General features: G+C 31.1%; 1 long non-coding RNA gene across 2 annotated transcripts in view; it reads left to right on the forward strand.

Annotated features, from left to right (window-relative positions):
- Positions 1-499: 499 nt before the first annotated feature.
- Positions 500-27,297, forward strand: part of LOC147807113 (uncharacterized) — a 47,087-nt gene continuing 20,289 nt past the window's right edge. Inside the window, exons 1-6 of one of the 2 annotated variants that reach the window (XR_015435498.1) lie at positions 500-714; positions 4,848-4,880; positions 6,998-7,021; positions 8,998-9,033; positions 23,755-23,864; positions 25,054-25,142. This is a non-coding gene — a long non-coding RNA (uncharacterized LOC147807113). Of the gene's footprint in view, positions 715-4,847; positions 4,881-6,997; positions 7,022-8,997; positions 9,034-23,754; positions 23,865-25,053; positions 25,143-27,297 lie in introns of those variants that run through there. The other variant, XR_015435496.1, reaches the window with a different exon arrangement.

Raw genomic sequence — 27,297 nt, forward strand, 5'->3', positions numbered from 1 at the left:
TTTGTGAGTTCGCTTCTGCAATTTTGACATAAACCTAAAAGGAAGTAAATTTTCTCCAGATCCCTGCACCCATGGTATTGCTCAGCGACGGACCACAGGACTTTCGATTCCATGGATTTTTATGAGCACGTGTACTGCATGCACTCGGTGAGTCTTAGCGCATTCGAGGATCGAACCCCGGACCCTCCGGAGCACAGTCCAATTCTCCAACCACTGGGCTATCAGCCAGCTGCCACGGTCCAACTAAAAAGAAAGGTTATCAACTATACGTTTTGAATCTACTTGTACTAGTACTGTTAAAAATACCAAATACTTTTGCAAAACGACCAAATTTTCCCACATTTTCTGCCAAACAGCATGATAATGATCGCCAACTAGCGACGTTAAAAATTATCGCACTGTTTGGTATTCTTATAGAGCCAGAAAACATTAAATTTCTAATAAATTTCTCGTATTCCTGTCTTATCTTAGCACAGATAAGAAAATATAAATCTGATATAAGAATCAGTTCCTCTCCTGATCACACAATCAATATCTGAAAACTCCTAGCTTATATTTCTTAAAGATAAAGGTAAATGTGGTTGAATAAATTTGATCTGTTATAAAACTCGACTTTTGCTAGTAAATTTAAGTCAAATAAAATTTAGAACTTCAGTATGAAAGTTCCACAGGTAGCAGCTATGATTTTTGCCTTCTTCTTAATTCAGGCAGATGGTATGACATTATTCTGTATTTTACGATTTCGATATATAATGATTTTAAATGCTCTAGCATTGTTAAAATTTATAATTTATAACTAAGTTAAAAAAATTCTTAAATAAAAAAACCTGTCGAAAATAATTTTAGTTTTTATATTCATAATTCATGATAGAATGAATACATGCTCCTTTTATCAAAATAAATAACTGTTTTTCAGTAAACATTTCTTTCCTTTTTTTTTTCACTAAGCTTAATAAGAATTTTTCACATAAAAAAATTTATCAGAACAAATTCTAAAACATCTTTCTGAAAAACTTCTTTTCGATAAATTATTTCTGAGAATATACTTAATAATAAGAAAATAAAGACAACTGAGTTATGCGAGCCTTTGAATTCATTATATGTGAAATTGAGCTCTACTAGATTTTCCATGACATTTTAAGCATTTACGTGGGCAATTATTGCAAATTCATCAATCATGCAACTGATAATACTTTTGCTAGTAAAAATTGCAGTCATAGGTTTTCAGGTACATAATGTTATTGCAGTTCGACGAGTATGTTAAATTAAAAAGCATGTAAATCTGCGTAGTACATGTAATCATGTTAAGTTCACTTAAATCTTTAGTTTTTCAATTTACTCCACTTGAAAACCACCATGAAATACTTCTCAAGGTTTGTTTTCATAGCCTGGCATGCATGTTTTGTACTGAAATTAGATCACTGACCACAATACTGGTGAAGAACTTATCACTAACCCACTTGATGACCATCGGGATTTTTTTTTCAGACAAGTCTGTTTAAGAAAGTGTTTATGGATCTTAAGATACACAAAGGCATGTGATCTTTTTTTTATTTTTATTTCCTATGAGCTGCACAATCAGTCTTCCCGATGAGCAGACCTAGTGCGTTCTCCAGAAGTGGTATCCTCTCTTTCAGGACCACCACAATGGGTCTGGTACCGTTGGCCGTGTTGATTTGGACGTCTAGTTTCTACCACACTAGATGGCAGCACCGAGACTCTATTTGGATGCTAAAGTGCACTAGGAATTTAATTTTGCCGGAAATGCCAAGGGCCAATAAGGTGCTCCAGGGATCTTTTACATGCCGCATAATCATACGACATGGCCGCTGACGATTTTCTGCATCCCAGAAATCCGGAGTCTGGGCTGGGGATCGAACCCGCAGACTTGGGCTCAGAAGGCCGACGACAAACCAACTGCGCCACCCAGCCACTGTCCACATCAAAAAATCACAAAGGCCGTCGCCGTTGTTTTGGGTGATGAAATTACGATTACGTTCTGTTTTGCTACACGAAACGTATAAGTCTTAATAATTTTTATAAGTCTTAATAAATTTTTGATGATAATTAAAAAATGTAGAGGAATCAAGATGGAATTTAAAAAAATAACAGTCGATAGTTAATTTGAAACATATTTCCTTCTTAACTTGTTGCAAAAAGCACCATATAGGCGGAGAACTTGCATAAAAAATGCATGAACTTGCATGCTAAAGAAGCCATGATAAAGTCAACACGATGCAATATGATTGGAGCCATATGATTCTAATATGGTTGATAATTGTTGCAATTTTAAATGGATTTTTATTGTTAATTTTCTTCATAATTGTTGTTTTGCTTCATGTTACACTTTATTTCATGACGTAAAAACGATATAAATTAGAAACTTGAAATTATGAAGGTGTTTGTAAAATATACAAAAAAAAACGTTTTAATAAAAAAGATAAACATCGATAATTTTTTTTAATTCAGAAGTGCGATTTCAATACAAAACAATAATTGTTGCCATCAATAAAAGAATCGTTGCAATTTCAAATGGATTTTTATTGTTAATTTTCTTCACAATTGTTCTTTTGCTTCATGTTAACTTTGTTTCGTGAAGTAAAAACAATATAAATTAGAAACTTGAAATTACGAAGGTGTTTGTAAATTATACAAGAAAAAAACTTTTAATTAAAAAAAAAAACATCATTATTTTTTTAACTTCAGAAGTACGATTTCAAATCCTCAGATATACAATTTCAAATTAACCTTTTAATTTATAAACTTAATTTAGGTTTGCTTTTTTTTTTAAGTTCCAAACTGCTTAAAAGTTATTTCAAAGCTTTTCTCGAAGTTTTCCCCATTTTTCTTTAATTGATAACTTTTTATTCATTGTTGAAGAAAAATTTAACTCTCTGGAGACCTTCATTATGGGCTAACTTTGTTTGACTTGATCGCAAAAGTAACAAAAAATGAATTAATATAATAAAAATCAGAGAGTTAAAGAAAATACTTTACTAGTTATAAATTTTAACATTTCTATCGAGATTTTTAGTAATATAAAAAGTCCGAGAGAGATGAAAACTATTTCTAATTTGAACTGCTATATGATATAAGGCTATTGTTATATGTTGTTAATAAGTAATATGACTTCTCATTGAAATATTCTTATTGTGTTGCATATTCTGTATTCTTAAGTTCAAATAATTTTTTTTAAGTACAGTTTACGAGTTTTCAAATTCAGGTACACTTTCATATCAATTATAAATCTCATCCTTCTCATCTACGTCTGACTGGTCGTGAGAACGGGTGCTTATTTTTGAGAGCTTGAAAACAATTTGACTCTTATTTCCATCTGCATATTTTTGAAGCCCCTGAAGTTTTTCAATTCAGTAATATGCTTTCATGTCGTTGCGAACAGTATATTAGCGAATTTTGCTTTCATAAATTTATAATAATTATATGTTTCCAAGACCAGAGTTGTTTCATCGACTTTTACTTAAAAAAAAAAATAACGATGAACAAGATTTATACACTTGGATTGCTAAGCGTAAACCCCTATACTCAGTTGTAAGTTAAGAGAAGACCATTGCGGTATAGGATTGAAGTATTCATCCACGACTCCATTCTATTTCATTATCAAACTAAACAAATATGTTTTCAAAACAATATAAAAGCTTTTAAAAGTTAAACACGTCAGACAGAAATTTAATGCGTAATTAATTAATTCGTGATATTTTTTACAAGTTTTACCAATCATGGAAATTTTTTAAAAAGGCTTTAGTTTCTTAATTATGCGGAAATCTCAGACTTGGCGACATATTTCGAGGAAGAGAAGAGCATTCATTCTTGAAAAAGAACCAACTATATGACGTTGCAAGAGAATTTGATGGGACCACTAAAATTGGAGCGTTTTATGCTGACAGGTTCTTAACAAACCAAATGCAAGATAAGGAATCTTTACTTTCGTTTAGCTGTAAAAAAAATTCATTTGCAGGAAACACTATTACTCTTTCATCAGTTTTTTTTAAATGCCAACAGAAAGGCATGTATTTGTAAAGCCGTATATGAGGAGTATATTTGTTAGATTTTAGATATGATTTTCATTAATTCGTATTACTTGTTAATTTATGATTAAGTTTTGTGTTTCTCCATTCATATGATTTAAGAGAGCAAGTAAAAAATGTTTCTATGCAACAATGTTTCAAGAGTTAGCGATTCTCGGGCCGATTACTTGCACTTATAAGCAAACAGCTCTCCCTATAGCGATAATGGATTTTTCTTAACTTGCAACAGAGTATAATACATATAAATTAAACTATTAAACTAAACCAAAATAAAATAATCAATAATTAAGAATGGACATTTTGAAACCACGGATCCAATTAAAGAGGAGCATGAGCGAGATTTCTTTTTAAACAAGCCTGTTTTACTTAATGAGTTAATCGATATTATGATAAGAAAATGGATATACATTTATTTTTACTTTGTTATGCATGTTTTGAACTAAACTGAAAATAATTTATTTAAAAAAAAATTGAGATAGGGACCACTCAGATCCAATTGAATTATATTACCACGATGCACACCAAAAAAATTCTAATTCTGTAAATAAAAAAATTAATCTTATAATAATGATTTTTTCTACGTTTTTATACAAATATGTTTAAAATAGTAAATAAAATAATTTAAGACTGAAAAAATAGCAAAAACTTAACACCGCATTTTATTTTTTAAATCCATGCGTAAAAAAATATTTTGCAAAAAAAAAGGCAGAAATTTATGTTTTAATATATTTTTTTGGTTTTAATATTTTTAAATAGAATAAAGTTTAAAGGGTTTTTACTATGAAAAGTTTTATTTTTCAGTCACTCATGGAGATGCTAAAGAGGAGATTTTATGTAAGTAGAAATGAATAATTTAACGTATTAAGAGTAATCTATATATTAATTTTTGCGTAAAGGAAACGTGATTCTGTATTGATATTAAGTAAAATGTTCGTTAGTGATATCATATTTCACGCATTTAAAAAAAACGTAGATAAAGCAATCAGAGTGTTATGCTAATTTCAATCATTCGCTCGAGATTCTAGACAGAGACGTCAAACTACAACCGACGCAAAAACACAAATGCAATAGTGCTTTTCTAACTATGATAGTCGATTAAATGGACTATCCCTTAAAACTGAGGAGTAAAAAATATGCTAATATAAAATTTCATTTGCTTCAAGAAATATTTACATTTGGCGAGACTTTAAAAAGTGTGCATATCTATTGGAACATATCAACTTCTATTAATATATTTATATTTGAAGGAAGTGAAGCTTTATATCATCATGACAGACAAACTTCACCATAATCACAATTTTTTCATGAAATTGGCACATTTTGCATAATTTCATTTTATTGACACTCATTGACTTTTAATTATTAGGCTTACAGAAGCACGTTTCATTAGAATGAATATCAATCGAAGAAACTCGAAGAATAATTTCTCGTTAATTTGGTGACGCCGCATAACGCGTCACAACATTTATTCATCATATTAATACTTCTGTTTACCTAATACATGGAACTTAATTATTAATTGAAAGTCCAGTGCAATTAATATAAAATAGAATAAATTTATACGATTTATTCATAATATTAATACTTCTGTTTACCTAATATATGAAACTTAATTATTAATTAAACGTCCAGTGCAATTAATATAAAATTAACTAATGGAAAAAAATTCCTTCAGCATCAAGTTTTTTTGCGCTGACATATTTATTCCATTACTTCCAAGTAGATAACTCGGTGAAAAATAATTTAATGTATAATAGGCATATTTCCAGTCAATTTTATGATTTTTTAGGATTCCATTCAATTTTATGATTTCATTGCGGTGACATATATATTCCATTACTTCTAAATAGATAACTTGGTGAAAAATAATTTAATGTATAATAGGCATATTTCCAGTCAATTTTATGATTTTTTAGGATTCCATTCAATTTTATGATTTCATTGCGGTGACATATATATTCCATTACTTCTAAATAGATAACTTGGTGAAAAATAATTTAATGTATAATAGGCATATTTCCAGTCAATTTTATGATTTTTTAGGATTCCATTCAATTTTATGATTTCATTGCGGTGACATATATATTCCATTACTTCTAAATAGATAACTTGGTGAAAAATAATTTAATGTATAATAGGCATATTTCCAGTCAATTTTATGATTTTTTAGGATTCCATTCAATTTTATGATTTCATTGCGGTGACATATATATTCCATTACTTCTAAATAGATAACTTGGTGAAAAATAATTTAATGTATAATAGGCATATTTCCAGTCAATTTTATGATTTTTTAGGATTCCATTCAATTTTATGATTTCATTGCGGTGACATATATATTCCATTACTTCTAAATAGATAACTTGGTGAAAAATAATTTAATGTATAATAGGCATATTTCCAGTCAATTTTATGATTTTTTCCCGCATATTTTGTTGTGTACAGTTCAGGTTAAAACTACAACGCTACAGTCTACGTAAATGTAATAAAATTATTATTTTATTTTATTTATTTTTGGAATAAAAGACATTTTGCTAAAGCCTTTCATAATGAATATGAAAATTTCAAAAAATTGAAAAACTCATCATTAATCAATGATAGAAGAAAAATAGTTTTGTTTTAAATTTGCATAGCTTTCTCGTAAATCATCAACGGAAACAAAAATCTATATTTTCAAGTTATAAGTTTAAGCTTCATATCAGCTTCTCATTTTTAGTCAAGGAAATTTATTTATTCATTAACAGTAATCAACGTTATTATAGTTGAATAATTTCAGAAGTAAACTTTTTAATTTGAATAAAATGTTTTAAATTAGCTTTTGGTTTTTTAAAGAGATATTAATTCCGTAACGAGTTTCATTATTCCAATCAAGTTCAAATTGGGCAGAATATGCGTGTCTTAAAATAAAATGTTTTCTGATATATTTATTTATTTATTTATTGCGATTATAGCCAGATCGGTAAGACAAGCACAAGGTAACTATATTTATCAATATCTATAAGTATTTAATGTTTTAAAAGAGTGTAAAAATTTCATTAAAATATGAGCAGTTTTTGTATTTATTACAAAATGATACTTATAAGTCATAAGCGAAACACATACCGTTGGTCTAAAACTTAACTCAAGGCAGTAAATAAAAAAAATTGAAAGTAAAAATATAATAGTAGAAAGTTTACTGCACATAAATATTATTTCGCTTTTTTATTTTAATACCAAAAAAAAAAAATCGAAAATCGTAGTGTCTAATGTTAACCATTTTATCGTGAGTGCCGTAATGCTGGATCAATGTCACTTAACACAAGAAAGCCAGAACAGATTAAACCCATGCCTCAAGAGGGATTCGAACCCGAGATCTTCCTGGTTGGACACCAACTCCTTGACCGCCTCCTCCTACAACCAGTCGGCTAACATCTATCTTATTATATAAAACGCTAATACGTACGTGTGTATGTATCAATAAAACCGATGATATTTCTTTTCTCGCGCTGGCAACAGTTTTCATTTTTAATTGATTGGATTCGGCGCGCAAGAGCACGTAGTGAGCAACCAGATAACAATAACCATAGTGAGCATTATCAGGTTGTTCAATTCAGATTCATGCACTAAAAACATGACAATATTTAATTTAAACTCAATTAGGAATTAATTAATTGAAGTGAGAATGCTTTAGAAGGCTGATATTTTTCTACTGGGAGCTACCTAAACGTCTAAAAAACGTTTAAGTGTTTGTATTGAATGCATTGAATTTTTTTATATTTCGCATTTATTTATGCATTGAATTTTCACGCTTTAAAATGCAGAATATTAGTGAAGCAATATTTGATAATTTATTTTGCTAATATGTTTCTTATTTAGCTAATGTTTTGATTTTTTCACCATGTACAATCTAAATAGCTAATATACTTTTTTAAAAGCCAATAAGAACATTGTTAGAATTCATCTACATAAGTACAATACTATGTCTTTGATGATAAAATACTACGTCTTTGATGATAATATATTATGTCTTTGTGCTAGAATTATATTATGTCTTTGTGTTCATTGGCGAGCGAGCGCAGCGAGCCATGGTTCATGGCGTGAACCACATAGGATTGCGTAGCAATTCTTGGGGGTTGGTGAGCGTTAGCGAGCAGGGGGTGGAGCCTCCTAGTATTATATAAAACGCTAATACGTACGTATGTATCAATAAAATCGATGATATTTCTTTTCTCGCTGTGGCAACAGTTTTCATTTTTAATTGATAGGCTTCGGCGCGCAAGAGCACGTAGTGAGCATCATATGGCTAATCTATATTATATAAAACGCTAATACGTTTTAATTGATAGGCTTCGGCGCGCAAGAGCACGTAGTGTGCATCGTATGTCTAATCAGGTGAATTCTCACCGAATTATCAAACCAATTCTTACAAAATTATCTTCATCGAAGACGATGCTTTACATTCGGCTTTCAGTACTATTTCATGTTGTTTTACAACACATGGTTTTAGCCCTCTGGTGGGAAAGACTTTAAAATAAAACTTACAACAGTTACTTTTGTCAACAACTGAAATTTAGAATAGTGTGATTAAGAAAAATATGTGAACTGTTTGCAATTTCAAATTAATATTGAAATGCACAGGCTTAGAATTTTCTACAATGAAAAGTTTTCGGAACTTCAGTGTTCAAAAAAGTATACAAAGGTTAGATGTTAAGAAAGTATCCAATGAGCGAGCAAAGCGAGCATCCGAAATGAACTGCGAAAGCAGTTCCGGGGGTTGGTGAGCGCCAGCGAGCAGGGGGTGAAGCCTCCTAGTTTAAATTAAATGCTTAAAATTATTATTTGCTAATTTGAAAACACATAAAAACCTAGATTTTTAGAATGAGCTTTATTATTCCTATCAATTTCATATAACACGGAATTTGTCATGTTTTATAAGAAATTTTTCTTATTTCATTATCTTTTTTGATTTTAGAGATAAGACAAGCCAGAATGGCATTAGATCGAATTCGTAAGTGTATTTATTGTTATTTGCAATTATTGTAAGTTTTTTAAATGCGTAAAAAAATTTACGAATACTAATTACCTTCGTACTTCTTGCAAAATGATGTTTATAAGCAAAATATTTAAGTTTGTTTTTCGAAGGTTTCGTGGTTATACTGAATAAGGATTGTTTGTGAATAATAAGCTATTTTCATAACTGCTGTGTGTTTTCAACAACTAATCTTGACTGTTAGGCCTACCTTAACCCAGCGCTTTTTATACTTTCTGAAAGTGACGCAAAACGTCGACATAGAGAAAAGCCACAGTTTTGTGAAATGGAAAGCGTTAGTGGTGCATTTTTTAAATATTTTAAAACTTTAATATTATATAATATGGGCTCATACAAAATTACAAAAAAAAATGAGAATACGTCACTGATATTGATAACTGTCATTGAGATGGAAAGAAGTCGCCAAAAAGCATTTTTTTAAAGAAAAGTTTAATAACTTTTAAAATATTTAAGTTATTTGTTCACTCGGTAATGCAGAGAATTCTTCATGACAAGATGTATATAGTATAAGTAGAATAGGTATATAAAAATGGTTCTAAATTGTAGCTTTGTTTCAAATGTAAGGCATTTAAGCTGTCGCTCCTTTTCATTTTCCTTGGTGATAGAGTTTCAAAAAACTACGTTAAAGATATTTTGTAAACGAGTAGGTTAACACATTCAAATCTTTACGAAAAGAGTTCGACAACAATTGATTATGGTGGTAAGAATAATTTCCTTTCTATATTAAAAAAACATAAGCGACACCGCCCTGTTTTAAATATTAATCTTTAGGTTATATTTTGTTTTGCTGCCCAAAATCTATTAGTTTGCTAAATATTTTTTATTTATTTCTTCTTATGGTATCATATATTGTCATTCGAAGTTACACTATATTTTTAAGTGCCAGTTGATCATTTTTTTATTCTAGATAATCCTTTATTCCATTACAATTAACATAAAAATTATACATTGGCAACATTTAATCCAGTATTTATCTATTGGCAATACAATAGTCATCATTAATTTTGTTAAGTGTTCTTAAGTAATAATTTAAGTAGAGTTGAACAGCTAGGTATATGTTTAAAACAGTTTACGTTACATTGCGAACTCATTTATTACATTAGGATTACATTGCCACTCACGTTATGAAATAATTACTTAGGTTTGTATATTATTGGTCCTAAAATGGCTGTACACAGACTATTGATGGAGTTTGCCACCTCCATATATATCTTTCCATATAAGAAGAGAGTGGAATGATAACACACAGCCAATCACAGAACACTCGCTGTAAGTAACGCACAAAACAGCCAATTAAAATTTAGAACGCATGTGTGTGAAAAGGTAATATATTTTTAAAATGTTGCTTTCTAAAATGTTACAACTAAACTTACCATCGAAAGCTGAGAGCATCCAGTTTTTCCTCATTCAATTCAATATTCGCTATCGCAACGCTCGAGTACGCCGTCTAGCGGGAGCCTGTAAATATCAGACATTAATTTATCACGTTTTCATTTAGTTCCATCGAAATCATTGACAGAATCAGACGCCATTTTTAGCAGCAAATAAGAAACAAAATTTCCCTAAGGAAAAGGCCGAAGAACTTGAAAAAAATCTCCAGAATATTAGTAAATCTTTCAGGAACAGAACACGCCAAACATTTGAAGAAAAATTCCTCAATAATTTTTCATTTCTATTATCAACAAACTTGCAACTGATGACTTCCGATTTCGGATACTGTTACACATGGGTGTATTAAGGTAAAATACATTTCTTCTGTCTTCAATTCATTACGAATTAAGGTGAAGTCAACATTGCTTTCGTCATTCCAGTGAATAAATATGAATTCAGAACATACAGAATTGTAATAGTTATAACATATTCTTCTTCATTATAGAATAGTATATATTTCTGTATCCATATAATTCGGAAAACAACAATAAAAAATTATCCAAGTTACTTGAAATAGTGCCATTTGTGCTGATTCTTAATCAATTTTAATCGTTTTCTTGGTAAGTATTTTTTAGTTTTGAAAGAATAAGTTCAACTAGAATTCAGCTATTCTGCTTTCAGCTACATATTCAAATTCATATCAATTATAAAATTTTGCTGTGTAGTATGTTATCTAAAAGTAATGAAGGGATAAACTATGTATCTATTATTTGAGAATAAAGTTTTCAAACAAGGAACTTATCATTTTGGAATTCTCCGGGAATTATAAATCAGGTAAGTGCACTGATTTTTACAATAAAAAAATTTGCCTGTAAATATTTTTTTTTCTTTTGATGATGGTTCTCTACAGAATGGTTTTTTACGTTTGATTAAGAACTATAAGAACAATAAAAAAAGAAACAATATGAAAGTTTTTATTTCAATGTAAAGAATTCTTAGGATAAAAAAATGATTTTAAGAGAATGTAATGTAAAGAATTCTTAAAATCGTTTTTTTATCCTAAGAATTCTTTATTTTCCGTTTTTTAGTTTGCAATTTTTGATAAAAATTTTTCTCAAAATACTTTTTTTGAAAAATTAAATGGTATAACATTATGTGTTTATGTATACTTCTTGTATATTCCAATGTCTGAAGTAATATGTTTCAGAAAAGTATGGAATTAAAATTGGGTGCTTACGTATTAACGCCAACGCCGCTACAGATTTGGCGGTTTTTAAGTGCCGCTAATCTACACTTAAAGTTTTTGCGACAATTCATAAAATAAAACACTTTATTTAAAATCAAAATAGTCAATCGGATTTCGGTGGAAAATGAGCCGATATAGAGTTTAGCATAGATTCAAACCAATCATATCGCCATATGAACTCTGATAAATAAGATTCCAAATGAAATAACATTTCCAAAACGTACGTTTACCAAGATAAAGTTTTATGTTGTGGGAATTGGTACATTTTCGTTTTTTCGGTAAAATATTTCCCTCCTAAAAAAATACAATTGCATCTTGTTTTGTTTTTGGCAAATCCCAAAGACGAATTTTTGTAGCACTAAAAATGGCGACAAAAAAGAATTGTTTTTTTGTTTTTGTTTCGTCAACATTCTTTATTTTACGTTTCTTAGTTTCGAAATAATGATTTTTATTGAAACTTGAAATTTTTTGATAAACATTGTTATCAAAAAACTTTGTTTACAAAATTAAATTTCATAAAATTATGAGGCTTATGTATACTTTTTGTTCATTTTAATTTTTGAAGTAATATGATTCTTAAAACTATAGAATGTAAAGTTTAAATGGGCCTTTCATGTTATATCATTAAATTTAGTAAAACTATTTCTCGGGCATTAGGTTTTAACTCTTATAAGAATATGCATATTTTTTCTGTTAATGTACAAATATTTTTCCGATGTGTTTTGGATATTCCTTCTCTAATAAAAAGAGATACCATTTTGTTTTCGTTTGCATAAGAAAGAATATCAAGCATTTTTCTTTTTTAAATTTAATTAGCCACAATAAAGAAGGAACGTTGCAATGCTACGTGCTACATTAACGACGTCTCTAGAGTAACTGAATGACTGTTCATATAGAAATCGCAGGTATTAGTCTCATACAACAACGCCCCCTATAGTTCATTGCGATCGCGAATTGAAAGAATAATTCCAACTAGAATTCAGCTGTTTTTAAGCTACATATTCAAATGCATATCGAGATCTTACAATTATAAAATTTTGATGTGTGGTATGTTGTCCAAAAGTAATGAAAGGATAATCTATGCATATACTATTTGAAAATAAAATTTTCATACGAAGAACATTTCATTCGGAATTCTGCGGATTTATAAAACAGGTGAGTGTTATGATTTTTATAATAAAAAATTTGCTTGTAAATATTTTTTTTCTTTCTACTTATTACATGATAGTTCTCTTCAGAATGGTTTTTTACGTCTGATTAAGAACTTTTAGAATAATAAAAAAAAAGAAACAATATGAAAGTTCTTATTTTAATGTGAAGAATTCTTAAAATCGTTTTTTATCCTAAGAATTCTTTTATTTTCCGTTTTTTAGTTTATAATTTTTTGATAAAAATTTTTCTCAAAATACTTTTTTTGAAAAATTAAATGGTATAATATTATGTGTTTATGTATACTTCTTGTATATTCCAATGTCTGAAGTAATATGTTTCAGAAAAGTATGGAATTAAAATTGGGTGCTTACGTATTAACGCCAACGCCGCTACAGATTTGGCGGTTTTTAAGTGCCGCTAATCTACACTTAAAGTTTTTGCGACAATTCATAAAATAAAACACTTTATTTAAAATCAAAATAGTCAATCGGATTTCGGTGGAAAATGAGCCGATATAGAGTTTAGCATAGATTCAAACCAATCATATCGCCATATGAACTCTGATAAATAAGATTCCAAATGAAATAACATTTCCAAAACGTACGTTTACCAAGATAAAGTTTTATGTTGTGGGAATTGGTACATTTTCGTTTTTTCGGTAAAATATTTCCCTCCTAAAAAAATACAATTGCATCTTGTTTTGTTTTTGGCAAATCCCAAAGACGAATTTTTGTAGCACTAAAAATGGCGACAAAAAAGAATTGTTTTTTTGTTTTTGTTTCGTCAACATTCTTTATTTTACGTTTCTTAGTTTCGAAATAATGATTTTTATTGAAACTTGAAATTTTTTGATAAACATTGTTATCAAAAAACTTTGTTTACAAAATTAAATTTCATAAAATTATGAGGCTTATGTATACTTTTTGTTCATTTTAATTTTTGAAGTAATATGATTCTTAAAACTATAGAATGTAAAGTTTAAATGGGCCTTTCATGTTATATCATTAAATTTAGTAAAACTATTTCTCGGGCATTAGGTTTTAACTCTTATAAGAATATGCATATTTTTTCTGTTAATGTACAAATATTTTTCCGATGTGTTTTGGATATTCCTTCTCTAATAAAAAGAGATACCATTTTGTTTTCGTTTGCATAAGAAAGAATATCAAGCATTTTTCTTTTTTAAATTTAATTAGCCACAATAAAGAAGGAACGTTGCAATGCTACGTGCTACATTAACGACGTCTCTAGAGTAACTGAATGACTGTTCATATAGAAATCGCAGGTATTAGTCTCATACAACAACGCCCCCTATAGTTCATTGCGATCGCGAATTGAAAGAATAATTCCAACTAGAATTCAGCTGTTTTTAAGCTACATATTCAAATGCATATCGAGATCTTACAATTATAAAATTTTGATGTGTGGTATGTTGTCCAAAAGTAATGAAAGGATAATCTATGCATATACTATTTGAAAATAAAATTTTCATACGAAGAACATTTCATTCGGAATTCTGCGGATTTATAAAACAGGTGAGTGTTATGATTTTTATAATAAAAAATTTGCTTGTAAATATTTTTTTTCTTTCTACTTATTACATGATAGTTCTCTTCAGAATGGTTTTTTACGTCTGATTAAGAACTTTTAGAATAATAAAAAAAAAGAAACAATATGAAAGTTCTTATTTTAATGTGAAGAATTCTTAAAATCGTTTTTTATCCTAAGAATTCTTTTATTTTCCGTTTTTTAGTTTATAATTTTTTGATAAAAATTTTTCTCAAAATACTTTTTTTGAAAAATTAAATGGTATAATATTATGTGTTTATGTATACTTCTTGTATATTCCAATGTTTGAAGTAATATGATTCAGAAAAGTATGGAACAAAAATTGGGTACTTACATATTAACGCCACCGCCGCTACAGATTTGGCGGTTTTTAAGTGCCACCAATCTATACTTAAAATTTTTGCGACAAATCATAAAATAAAGCACTTTATTTAAAATCAAAGTAGTCAATCGGATTTAGGTGGAAAATGGGCCGATATAGAGTTTAGCATAGATTCAAAACAATCATATCTCCATATGAACTCTGATAAATAAGATTCCAAATGAAATAACAATTCCAAAACGTACGTTTACCAAGATAAAGTTTCATGTCGTGGGAATTAGTACATTTTCGTTTTTTCAGTAAAATATTTCGCTCCTGAAAAAAAAAATTGCATCTTGTTTTGTTTTTGGCAAATCCCAAAGACGAATTTTCGTAGCACTAAAAAATGGCGACAAAAAAGAATTGTTTTTTTGTTTTTGTTTCGTCAGCATTCCTTATTTTACGTTTTTTGGTTTCTAAATAATGATTTTTATTGAAACTTGAAATTTTTTGATAAAAATTGTTGTCAAAAAACTTTTTTTACAAAATTAAATTTCATAAAATTATGAGGCTCATGTATACTTTTTTTTCATTTTAATTTTGGCAGTAATATGATTCTCAAAACTATGGAATGTAAAGTTTAAATGGGCCTTTCATGTTACATCATTAAATTTAGTAAAACTATTTCTCGGGCATTAGGTTTTAACTTTTATATGAATATACATATTTTTTTCTGTTTATGTACAAATATTTTTCCGATGTGTTATGGATACTCCTTCTCTAATAAAAAGAGATTTCATTTTGTTTTTGTTTGCATAAGAAAGAATATCAAATATTTTTCGTTTTTAAATTTAATTAGCCGCAATCGAGAAGGAACGTTGCAATGCTACATGCTACATTAAAGACGTCTCTAGAGTAACTGAATGACTGTTGATATAGAAATCGCAGGTATTCGTCTCATACAACAACGCCCCCTATAGTTCGTTGCGATATCACAAATTGTTTTCCTTTAAATATTTTTGTATCCCTTATTTAAAGTTATTTTCCAGTACTGCTATTATTAGCGAACATATTAAGTTATGGTTCGGGGTGAGAAATAAAATATTTTATATCTAATAAATTATTTAATAAAATATCTAATAAAATATTTTTATTCAATGTAAGTACGTTTTCGTATCTGTTTGCGTAATTTAAATTATTGTCTGCTCTAATTATTGAGCATAGTTGAGGTCACCCGCTTGAACCATTAAGATTGAGTCCAAGAATGTAAAGATCTGATCATTAGATAGAAAGTTATTTAAGGTGGTCTGTTGATTTCTTTACGTACTGCACGTCACTCCATATGCTGTAGATGTTAAGCCTGCATTGCAGCTGCTGCATAAGTATATATATATATATATATATATATATATATATATATATATATATATATATATATATATATATATATATATATATATATATATATATATATATATATATATATATATATATATATATATATATATATATATATATATATATATATATATGTTTAAATGTGACAGTGAAAAAATACCTTTTAACTTCTCATTACTTGTGTTCTTAGGACGAATATTTCTCCTGTAAATGTTGTTTGTTAAGTTCTCAGTTAAGTTATACTGTTTATTCACACTCACCCCGTAAATATTTTTAAATTTCAATGAAAATAATTTAAGTTCGAGAAAACGGAAAGGAGAAAAGGATTAAGTTTCCGATATCTTACAATCTATCATCGCAGCGCAGCAATAGCAAATGTCAATTTGTTTGAAGGATCCCTGATTGGTAATAAAATGTCTATTTATAAAAATTAAAATTCAGATGAGGGAAATGTTTTTTAAAAATTATTTTTACTTTTATATTTTTTTTTAAAAAATAGAATTAATAATTTTGAATTTGATACAATTTCTATAACCAGTCAACTAAAAGGGTTTTACGATAACCGATTTTTATTACAACAAACTTTCTGCCATATATTTTTGAAGAAGACAAGAAATTTATTATTTATAAAGATTCCAATTGCAAATTCTAAACCTTCAAGTTTTTCTGTCTGGAATTTATCTTTTATATAAGTTATGAATTAAATTAGTTAATCAGTATAAGAGGTACACAGTTCGCTTACAGAACTATTTCAAACTTCTTCATGTTTTGTAGAAAAAACTTGCTTTTTTGAATTAAATACGTTTTTTTCTTTCCAAGACTAATTAACTAAACTATTGTTTTCTAATAACTTCAAGATTAATCATATTAGCCTTCAACCCCTCTGTTCTTAGATTGCTACAGGCCTTACATGTACAATTAAAATGCTCGAGTTGGACAAATAATTTTTAATATAGATATCCACAGATTTTTTTTTTTTAATTATGTGAATGTTTCTTCAAAAGGGCGTTGCAATAATGCATTACTACTAAACAAAGAGCATTCCAAATTCCGTCAATTTTCTAAGGAATCAGAAAATAAAATACTTGTTTTTAAAAATCTGATGATGTAAGGGAAATGAATTTATGTATTTACACTCTTTAAACATCATAGTTGAACAAGAAAAAATAATTTCAAGTCAAATTTTCATATGATAGAAAGCGAACAAAAATGCTGCCTTTGGGATTATATTATTTTCTTAAAAAGCCTTTTTCCTATCAGTTCCTTGTTTGCCGACTTTCGTAACAAAAAAGTAACGACGTTTATCAACACAAATGCAATTTTCAAATCATATCAGTTCACTCTGCGTGCCCTGTAGTAAGAAATTGCAACGACGTTTATCATCACAAATGAAATTTTCGAGTCATATCAGTTCACTGTGTGCCCACTGCAGTAAAAAAGTTTTAACAACGTTTACCAACACAAATGCAATTTTCGAGTCATATCAGTTCACTGTGTGCCCACTGCAGTAAAAAAGTTTTAACAACGTTTACCAACACAAATGCAATTTTCGAGTCATATCAGTTCACTGTGTGCCCACTGCAGTAAAAAGGTTTTAACAGCGTCATTCTCACAAAAACAGTAATTTTCATGTCCCCAGTATATTTTATGTTTGTTTTACAGCTTACAAAAAAAAATTCAGGGAAAGTGAATTTTTATTTTTTATTTATTTTATGTAATTGAAATATACCAATATGTCATTCCTTCACTTGTCCCCACTGCTGATTTGTTTCTGAAATAAAATTTTTTTTTTACATATTCGTGCTTTTTATTTCAGAATACTGAAATATAGAATTTAGAAAATCAATTTTAAATTTAATTTCTGATAAAAATTGAAGAGGCTGTTGGTTGCGCCAGCTCAGATGGCATGAAAAGCCGAGGTAGAAGGATCGAGGATTGGATCGAAGACCGAAAGTAGGAGGACGAACCGATATAGTTCCTGCGCGGATGAATACCGGCGGAGGAGCATCAACCGACGGTCAAGGCAGGGAGTGAAAAGGCTGATGTCCAGTATTTAAGCAGATGACAGTTTGCCTTAGCTACTGCCTTTACAGAGTGCGGACGTATTAAGTCTAGCTCTGTGCGAACATGCCATATCACCGGAAAGGACGCGGCGGCAAGGTTTTACCTACCGTTCGCGGACACGATGCGACCATCTCCCTTGAGCAAATCATTGAGACCTGCGGAATTCCCGCGAAGTATCTTCCACCGAAAGAACGAGTGGATAAGGGAAATCTCTCTGAATTCTTCATGCATTTTTCCATTGAAGAACTGAATGAAGCGAACTCTATCCTGATGAGCAAGTTCCTCAACACCCTAGGACATGGACCCTACTACAAGCACTTCATGGATATTGCTAACGCTACCCAGCATGCCAGGAACCTGTACTACACCCGACAACAGGATTCCAAAGAAAAGCCGAGCCTAGGAATCCCTCCCAAGGATAGCGACAGATCTACTGAGACACCAAGTGCCGATCATCCAGCAAAGCCCGAACCGATGGAAGAGGTATTACCCCCGGAAGTCGAAATCGAGATCGTGCCTGAGTCTACTTGTGCTGAAACTCCAAAATCACCTGAGGTTGAATTAGTTCCCACCACCGAGACACCTGAGACTAGCAAAGAAAAGGAGCCTGATTCAATGACTTCCCCTGCAAAAAGGCCAAGGAAGAGGAAGAAAGAGACCCATAAAGCCAGCGTTTCAAAGGTGCCTTCTCCTGCTAACCCAGAAACCCCATCAGCGACCACCCTTGCAGTACCAGTTCCGATGGAGCCTTCTCCACCGAAAACTCCTTCAATTCCGCCGAGAAAACTCAGATTTCTCGTGCGAGGACTCACCGTAGACCACCCGACGGACAGTCTCCGGAGCGATATCGAGGCGAATGGACTTCGCCCAATCAAAATCGAGCAACTCAGAAAGAGGCGTGGCGACGGCTACAAGCTCCTCCCCCTGTTTCTAGTGATACTCCCAGATTCCCCTGAACATCAGGAATTCATCGACGTGAAGACTCTCCTTACTGTTCCAGTAAAGATTGAGAAATTTCATGGAGGGCGCTTAGCTATCCAATGCTATAAGTGCCAGAAGTTTGAGCATACGCAGAAATCCTGCCCCAACGAACCTACCTGCATGAAGTGTGCCGGAGCCCACTTCACTTATCTCTGCACGAAGCCTCTCTCCCTCCCAGCGACGTGTGCCAACTGTAAAGACGCCCACCCAGCCTGTTTTACAGGATGTAGTACCCGGCCTAAGAGAAATCATCGAGCTTCACAGAACAGACCAAAAGACTCCCTATTGAACGCCACTAGGTTCCTGAAGGTCTTCAAAGAACTTCAGGAGTTACTCAAAGATGAAGCAGTAATCCAGCTGCTTACTTCTCTCATTCCAACACTCAAGACCTAGCCAACGGAATATCACCCTCAAGCCCACCGCAACCACGGATGATCTCATGCCCACCTGTTTAACAACATCTACCTCAGATCTGCTTAGGCAGTATTTTAAGAACTTTCCCATTGAGATGAATGAGTTAGGGCTACTTCGGGGCCGATACCTAGATACCCACCTCACATAGGCATAGGCATAGGCCTTCGAAAAGGGACCAGACCGGATTCTCTCTTGAGACGTCGAGGAGTGAGGTTGTTTTATGACTGAGCTCCAGTGCTGAAATGTCTTCCTATAACAGATTTGGACGAGGTGGCAAACGAATGTTTAACTCAAAGCCTCCACCCACCTTAGACCATGATGAGATCAGAAAACAGTGTTATGGATATGCTGATAAAAAGGTTACCCCAGACAATATTGAAAATATGATCGACCGCTGCAGAAAAGCCATAGGGGAGTATGATGGATATTGTAAACGCGGCAACAACGATAATGCGTATGAGAACAAGTTCAGAATGGAATATCAACTCGAACGCTACCTGATGATCAAAGAGGATTGTACTGCAAAGGAGCCAACCAAGAATGAGGAAGCTGAAAAGATGGAAACTACAATCACCGAGACCGAAACTCCAGCGCAGACTGAGCCTACTCTGACTCCGGTAGAAAAGATGGATATTCCAGAGACTGAAAACATAGACTGCACACCCAGCGTAGAGCCCACAGAAATTCTACAGAATCCTTCTGCGGAAACAACAGAAACTCCGGGATGCCCCGAAAAGAAGAAAAAACGAAAGAAAAAGAAGCTTAAGACTTGCGTCAACACGGCGATGCAAATCGACTTAGATTCCGACGGGGAAAGAAACCACCGCGACCCAGCTGAAGCTCCCGCAACCCTTGCGGTACCAGTACCGGCGGAGACCAAGGAAGAAACCGAAGCCCCGGCGACGGTAGACCCTCCCACTCCAAATTAATCGGATAACAATTCTATGGGTAGAAAGCTAAAGACCCTGATTAGAGGATTGAATATAGACTCCGATTTACAAGAATTGGAAAAACACCTGAAAAACTTTGGACTTCTACCAGAGAAAATAATTCAACTCAAAAGAAGGAGTGGTCAGGAGCTTAGGCCCCTCCCACTTTTTCTGGTTATCCAATCAGACAACAGTGAATCCAGAAAAATCTTCAACATCAGCTCAGTACTAGAAAAGAGTGTGAGAATAGAACTCTTTCGTGGAGGAAGATTCCAGATACAGTGTTACCGGTGTCAACAGTACGGACATACGCAACGAAGTTGCACTTCTCCCAACCCTGCCTGCATGAAATGCGCCGGAACACATTTCACGTACCAGTGTACGAAGCCCAGAACAACTCCAGCCACCTGCGTCAACTATAATGGTGAGCACCCAGCCTGTTTTTCGGGCTGCGGTGCAAGACCCAGGAAGGTGTCGAAAAACAGAAGACCACGCCCAGTAAAAGCCACAGATAGTGCCAGCAGATTCCTGAACCTCATCAGAGAGATGAAAGAACTCCTCCAGGACAAAGAGCTTGTTAAGCTCCTTCGTTCCCTGCTTCCCGAGTCACAGAAATGATCTTGGACTCACTTTCATTCAGGATATTTCCTGTCCTGTTAATCACAATTCACCGCTGTGAATCACTTTTTTATTTTACTTCTGTTTAGGTACATATGACTTCACAACATATGACTAAGCCAGTATAGATGAATCAGTTAATGGCGCTTCGCGCCAATACGCTAAGCTACCACCTATTTCTTGCATCTTGCCTTCGAAAAGGGTTGTTGTGCAGCGTCCGAGACTTCGTCCCGATATCCCGTTTCTACCCGGTGACGCCCACCTGCAGTAGGAGATATTTAAAATCAAAAGTTTTAATTGTTCTTTTTAATAACCACTTTTAATGTTTTTAAAGAATAACTTGTTAATTGGAGTTTGTGAAGTTTCGTAGATGGTTTGTTATCTTTTACTATTAAAGAGGATGTTTCATTGCTATATTGTTTCATTTGAAAGTCTTACACTCCCATCACCGAAACTTGTACAAAAATATTAACACAGCACTATTTTAAACTTTGTCCCCAGTGTTTCGCGTCATTCCCTCACAACAATGTTCTTATCACCTGCAATCTTCTTAGAATAAAAATATTTTTATAAAAATTATATGTTACTTTCTTGTATGAATATAATAGTATGTGATTGTCTTCAGAAATTAATTAGACCTAACTGTTATTTTTAAATTTTATTGAATTCGTCATTCCCTCACTAGTGTATAAAGTAAGGGAGTGACGCTGAAGTGAGGGAATGATTCAAGATGAGTATATTATTAAATTTTTTTTTTGTTCAATCGTGCTAGCCAATTTTATTTCTCAAACCTGCAAAAACTATTAAATATATAAGACAAAATTATAATAAATATTAGATATACTTAGTATGTTATCATTTTCAAACTTTAGGTAGATGTAACTTAGATAAAAACATGTATTAAAATAAAATATAATTCCCTCACTATTAGTGTCATTCCCTCACTTTTTAAATAGTGAAAATAATTAATTAATTTGAAAAATAAATTAATTAATTTATTTAATAAATTAATTAATTAATTATTATAAATTAATTAATTTAAATATTAAGTATAATTTTTAGGATATATACTTTCTTTATAATGCCATTACATATTTCTATTAATTTAAAAAGTTTCAGAGCTTTTTATTCACTTTACTTTTTTGGGATTTTATGAACTGAAAAATGACAGTTTTCGTGAGAATGACCCAACAACGTTTACCAACACAAATGCAATTTTCGTGTCATATCAGTTCACTCTGTACCCACTACAGTAAAAAATTTTAACAATGATTACCAACACAAATGAAATATTCAAGTCAAACAAAAGCAGAATGATTTTGCGTTTTGATTTTTAACTTTTTGGGAGCAAATATAAGCAGTTAGTTTCTTTTAAATTGTCTAAACATTTCTCTGCTAGAAAAACTAAAATTTTTAAAGCTAACATTACGTACCTAACATTTTTTATTCCAACATAGTTTCTAAAAAATTAGAGATTGAATTACATGATTTTAAAAAGTTTATGTGAGCAAATGAAAAGCAATTTTTACTTGTTTTGCAAACACATTTTTATTTGTTAAACACAATATCTAACATGACAATTTTTTTGGTTGTCAAACTTAATTTTATTGTTAAAATTTCCGTAAATGTCAATGTTTATTTCTCTCTTTAGTTTGAGGTTGCAAAAAAGTGTACGTTCATCCGATTATTTAAGTAGAAAAAAATCAGACAAGATTTTTTCCGCAGGATTACATTGTCTTATGGACATCTAAAAGTAGTTCAGACCCAGAAAAAAGTTTTTGATAGTTTTATTTTTGTAATTTTGACCAGCTTTTTTTGATACAGACCACTGTGAGGAGCCTCCACAATGAAGTAAAAGTCTACCAGTTGCAAGTGAAGTAGAAAATTCAAAAACAATTTAATGACAAGAAACAAGTTTAAAGAAACTTAAGATCATCATGCATACTTTTTGGAATGACTGATCACGTACCTTTGAATTGGTACTTCACTTCAACTAAATTACCTTAAAGTTTCACTTCGTAATAATAGCTGTCTAAAACTGCATTAAACGAACCCAGTAGATACTTGATTGTAATTTATCAATTTAACATCCAACTAATCTTCCTTAGAAAGTTTGTCGCCAAATCATTAAATTAAGATACAACGGCTAATCCTGGGAATATTGCATGCTATTTTCGGAAATAATCATGGGGAAAAAACACAATATAGTGTTATTTCAAATAAATAAAAATACTAATTCCGTAGTACTGGTTACTAGTACTGGTAATCCAATTATGGGTTACTATGCAATTTTCAGTTCTCATGATGTGGTAATTTAAGGTAACATGTATGCTAAGAAAATTGTCCGAATAGTAAACTGAAACAAACTGTGCTTTCTCAAATTTCGCATTCTCAAATTTTGCTTTCAAAACTGAAAGGTTGTATTTATTAAATTATCTATCAGTGTCAAAAAGGGGCATAAAATGAGGGTGCTTATGTGTTTACAAGGGCACTGCATCGCAATGGAAAACTTGATACATGATACATAAACATGATCCATTTACATGACAAGAAATTTTGCTGGTGTAAGAAGTACTTAGTCACTGGGATGAGACTGAATAATCAAAATTGATTATGCAAATTTTGGTTTATTATAGTTGAGTTTCTTCGGAAAAAGGCCTAAGGGGAAAGGAGAATGCTCGAAGATGCTTTGAAAGCTCTCCAAGAGAGAATGGGAAGTGGATGATCAGTAACAACAACAATTAAAGTAAAAAAAAAGTATTTTTTCACTATAGGAAAAATTTCAGAAACACTTTTAATTCGCCACTTAATAATGTTGTGCACTCTGATTTGCTTCCCACTTTTTTTCACAAAAAAGAAGCATTTCTCTAGGAAGATGCGTAAAGTCAATCAGCACATAGGCAGTGTTGTTTATGCTTCGCACAAAATTAGTTTTTTTTTCGTATTAAGTAAGGAAAATAACTATGTAATAGCTACGTATGTCATATGTTTTTCGGAATGTATGCTATAGCTTACCTAAAAATAGATTACGCTGCATTATTGCTTGCACTTGCGAAGATATTAGGAAGTTTGGAGATGATGATTGAAGAATGAATATTAAAAGACAACGCCATATTTAGTCAATCATCAATGTTGTTTTGGGCGAATGAAATTATCACCAATGTGACTTAAAAACTTATTTAACCCTAGAGAAGAACCAGATGATCAAAACGGCTTTGTGTCGCTGTGTGCATGGAAATGAAAATAATAAAGATTAGTTTTCTTGGAAGATTGTGTCGTTTAAGAAATAGCAATATGCTCGGCGCTTATTTAAATCTTTGAAAGCCATTCTTATAGGGATAATGATTTAATTATCCATAGTTTACTCGTTGCAGATAATTTTATCATTCTGCAACTGCTCTGAAAACACCTTCCGTTAAATAGAAACTAATTTTATGTACAATAATTCTTTTTTTTTTTACGATATAGCCTATTTTGATACATTTTAGCTGTTGAAATCTTAAACTTATTGATCTGTTTTTTTGGATACAACTTATAATAAGCTGAAATTCTGAATTTTTTTAAAAATTTTAGCGACTTTTTCAAATTGAATATTATTTGCTTATTTAAAATTTTGTATAAAAATTACACATTTTTTTCCGCTATTGTTAGAATATTTAAACTATATGTAAAATATTTTTCGAAACTTATTTCAATATTTTTTTTTTTTTTAAATTTTGAACATAACACCAATTTATATGAAGCATGAAGACGTTAAAAATACTTAAACGTTAATTAGTAATCGAATGGGATTTTATAAGTACTGCATAAATTCAAATTTTGAATAATTTAATTAACTACAATTTTAATGTATAATACTATTTTGTTCAGTAAATGCAAAAAATTGTGATAGAAATATAAATTACTCTAATGATATTTTTTTTCATCTATTTTAGAGTGAAGGGTTCTGTGACTATGAAAAATTTTGATGCTTATGAAACAATTTTCAAATCCAAATGTAAAGTTTTATGGAAATTAAATAATTTTTAAAAATATCTGTTGTTTCACTCTCTGCGTTATTTGTATATTTATTATAAAAATTACTATCGTCGTTTATTATAAATATAATAATTAATTATCGTTTACGATTATGTACGGTAAGTAAGTTTTGTTGATTATTTAGTAAGTTAAATATACAATAAAAGCAGGTTATAACAATAATTCAGTGGCAGATGAATTTTGTCACCATAAGCAAATACATAAATTTAAAGGTAAAATAACAAATATGTACACTGTTATAATTTTCATTCTAAATATATGGTAAAATAACCGGCACAGTCTGTCCATATAATGAACACTAAAGTTTACTGAAAAGAATAATTTTTACCTTTGCGGTTTTGAGGCCATTTATAACTAGTATGGTTTTAAAACCATGAATACGAAACTTCTTTGACCATTTACAACTAGAATACTTTCAACTAGAATACTTTTCGTTATGTAATGGGCATTGCAGAGTGCAGGACACTGGAAACTTTTCATGGGCTGAAGTGAATAGAAAAAATATTGCTGTGTCAATGTTTGGATACGAACCCCTGTTCTGTCGGTCGTGAGACTAACAGATTAGAACTCTCGGGTATAATATGTACCCAGCTGCATGGAACGAAGTGGACAACAGATATGTATGATATATGGCGATTAATAGTTGGAACGATATAATCTATTCACAATAATCCTATTGCTTGCTTTAAATTTTTATTCTTTCTCGGTATTTTCTGCTTTAATACGTTTCTGAATTTAATTTGGGTTGAAATATATTTAGGAAAAAGAAACGCGTTCAATATAAATATGAAGAAAAAGACTGCAGTATAGTGCTATAATCAGTTGATTGATTGTCAGAACAGTGGCGTACGCAGAATTTTTTCAAGGGGGGGGGGGGGTGGGGTCATAATTTTCAGAAATTACTAAAAGAAATTCGAGTATGTAATAAAGCACTATTACTTCCCTAATTTAGACGGCTAGACAATTTTGACTTTTTATTTCGACAACATTGTTTAGTTAAATTTTGTTTTTATTTTTTAAGTTTAAGAATATAATTTTTTTTATAATAAGAGGTAAAATATTTTATTTTTATTAAAAAGTAGGAATAAATCAAGCCAGAAAAAACTACTCATACTGTAACAGCTACCTAAATAATAACCAAATAAATGTGAATATTCCATAGAAGACCAATGAATTTAACTAAAAAACGACTTACCAACAAATAGGGAATTAAACCAGTATACAAACACGCTAAAAATTTATTGATTTATACTGTAATATACAAACGACGGGGTTTTTTTGCAAGTTCGTTTAAAATGTCTTCGACAGCTGGGGTAAATTTTCTATGAATGCTTAAGAGCGCCAATCCATTCATTTTATTATTTCCCGTTGAGTTGCGTAAATAAGTCAGGTAGAACGACCAATATTTCTAGGAGTTTGAAAATGTTTGGTGTTATATCTTTATTGCACATTCCAAGAGCATCCGCCGCAGTTTTTGGAACACTACCTCCGTCTTCACTAATCCTTTTTAATCTTTTATACCAGAGTTTTAGTTCAGACTTAAGGCTTTCTTTACAGGTATCCAAATCTGCAGCGTAAAATTCCACTAATGCTTCAAAAGCCTTTATGTTTGAAGGTTGGCAAATGAAAGGATCGGCAGGTAGAAGACACTGAAATCCTTTCAAAATATCACGATGCGATACAAATCTTAAGTTTAATTGTGTTATAAAATTTTCTATAAATGGAATAAAAACACTAACTCTGAAATATGTTTCCGGTGTCGATGAGGGAAAATTATCGCGATTTTTCTGTCTTCCTGTTATTCTAGGGCAGTGATTCTCAACCACTGTGCCGTGGCACTTTTGTGTGCCGCCAAATTGTTAAAATGTACCGCCAAATATTAGAAATGATACAATAAAAATTATAATGCTTTTTTTTATTATATATATATATATATATATATATATATATATATATATATATATATATATATATATATATATATATATATATATATATATATATATATACATACAGGGTGGTCCCGAATTCATGGTACAAACTTTAATGGTAGGTACAGGACATTGTAACAATGATTTATTGTATAGGAATGTATAGTCGCAAGTGACACGGTGAGGCGTAAACAGGAGAAATAACGGCCG

The sequence above is a fragment of the Parasteatoda tepidariorum genome, chromosome 7 (genome assembly GCF_982258835.1).
Source record: "Parasteatoda tepidariorum strain Cologne lab strain chromosome 7, Ptep-v5.0, whole genome shotgun sequence".
Classification (NCBI taxonomy): Eukaryota; Metazoa; Arthropoda; class Arachnida; order Araneae; family Theridiidae; genus Parasteatoda; species Parasteatoda tepidariorum.